Genomic DNA, 2,032 nt, shown 5'->3' on the forward strand with positions numbered 1-2,032 from the left:
AAATCTCTGCCATGTTACTGCCATGTCTCGGAATCAACGCAAATGAACAGAAAAGCGATCTGCGGACCACCCGCGCTCCCTGATGGCTGTGGGTTTGTTTGTTATATGAGGCCCACTGTTAGACCCAGTAAGACGCTCACTTCAGAAGATGAGAGCAGAGCACGTCCTGTGAATGTGTCCGTATAATTACTCAACATCAGTTTGTGTGCGTGTGTTTGTGTGGGTGTGAGGCACGTGCACAGCTGTGTAAATCAGTCAAAGTGCAAAGCAACAGGAAAACAAGCTAATTTAAAACAGACACATTCTTTCCATCTACCAAAAGAAATCAAACTGCTGTTTATGAGTCATAGTTTAATGTAATGCAGTGCATGCTTCAAGGAAATCGATTTAAAGAGGTGATAATGATTTGATACAGAAAGCAGGTTTCGGATTTGATACCTTACTTTTATTGTGGTTATAGCTTTCTTTCTTTCTTTCAGCTGTGAATACATTGTATTATTTAAAGTAATTGCTGAGTTGGGGAAACTTGGCTTTTTCGCCAAAGCGAAGTCAAATGAATCAGATCATCAGATAGGATGCGAAGAACGACCACTGATGAATGACTATTGACAGTTCAACTAGAAATATATATTGTTTTGGGTTCACTATCTCTACCAATTGCTTGTCTTACCTGATTTAGCTAAACATCATTTTTCATAATATGATAGGAGTATTAGTGCATGTGGTATACCTTTATAAGAGAACACGTAGTAAATCTGTCAGTGTTTCCCTTTTCAGTCAAAATGAAACAATTTCAGGCTAAATTCAACAGTCTTTTCTTAGTTTTAAAGACACCATCTCATCTTTTCATAATGTAGCATTAAGCTAATGAGCTACCTGCTTCTCCATCCATCCCTTAATCCTTCAGTCTTCACCGCTGTTTCCAGGGAAACCATTTGGAAGCTGCGAGTGGACTTCCTACAGGAGAGAGTTCTAAGCCAATGGGAGAGCTTCACCATATGGAACGCTGGGAAACAGGGCCGGAAGCTGTACCGAAGCCTGAGCCCGACCAATCAAAAGAAGGTATGCAACCTCTGGCTATGCAGATTGATGTGAAACATTATAATAGTTACTTTTAGTTAGCTCTATTAGTCTTCCTACTGTATGTAGTGGAACAAGTCTGACGTGATGTGAGAGTGCGTCAGCTTTCAAGCTAAACATATTCTGCTTTACTCATAAGGTGAAGGCTTTCTGTGATGTCGATGAGAACAAGATCCAGAAAGGTTTTTACACATATGAGGACTCTGAGGTGAGATCAGCTACTGTTGATTCTAAGTACAAGGTCTGTTTTTTTTTAAGCGCGACAAATTATAAGCTTTGATTCAAATGAATGATCATCCAACAACTTTATTGCAGTGGTTTAGATTATTATGAAGATGTCAAAAACACAAATCTTTGGTTTTCTGTGTCTTTCTTTTTTCCAGCAAAGACCCAAGCCAAAAGTCCCAGTTCTACACTACAAAGACGCCTCGGCCCCCTTCATTATCTGTGTAAAACTGGTGAGCAGAAAGCGTGTTTGTGTGTTGTATGTTTGCTGTTTCTGACCGCCTGTCCCTCATGTCTGTAATCTGAGTTAACGACATAATGATCAAGGGCGTGTGCCCGGCACAGGACACACACACACACACACACACACACACACACACACACACACACACACACACACACACACACACACACACACACACACACACACACACACACACACACACACTGGGGGCAGTCAGGAAATGGGTAGAGACAGCAGCCTGGTCTTTGATCACATGGCACTTATACAAACAACTGATGACTTTGCCACCGTTCATATTTGTACATTTTGTGCTCCCAAATCCTGCCAATATCTGTAGCTAGCTTTACCATAGACACGCACGCACGCACGCACGCACGCACGCAGGCACGCAACGATCCACTGGATTATTGCGTTAATCCTAAACCGACGGTCTTGTCCGTCTTACACAAACACACACACACACATAACACACGCACGCACGCA

General features: G+C 42.1%; 1 long non-coding RNA gene across 1 annotated transcript; it reads left to right on the top strand.

Moving 5' to 3' along the window:
• The first annotated feature begins 929 nt into the window (after positions 1–929).
• LOC104962490 (uncharacterized) lies at positions 930–1,553 on the top strand. Its single transcript, XR_800209.1, has 3 exons — positions 930–1,062; positions 1,220–1,288; positions 1,464–1,553. It is a non-coding gene; the product is annotated as an uncharacterized lncRNA (long non-coding RNA).
• The last annotated feature ends 479 nt before the right edge of the window (positions 1,554–2,032 follow it).

Source organism: Notothenia coriiceps, unplaced genomic scaffold (genome assembly GCF_000735185.1).
Source record: "Notothenia coriiceps isolate Sejong01 unplaced genomic scaffold, NC01 NC01_scaffold00034923, whole genome shotgun sequence".
Taxonomy (NCBI): domain Eukaryota; kingdom Metazoa; phylum Chordata; class Actinopteri; order Perciformes; family Nototheniidae; genus Notothenia; species Notothenia coriiceps.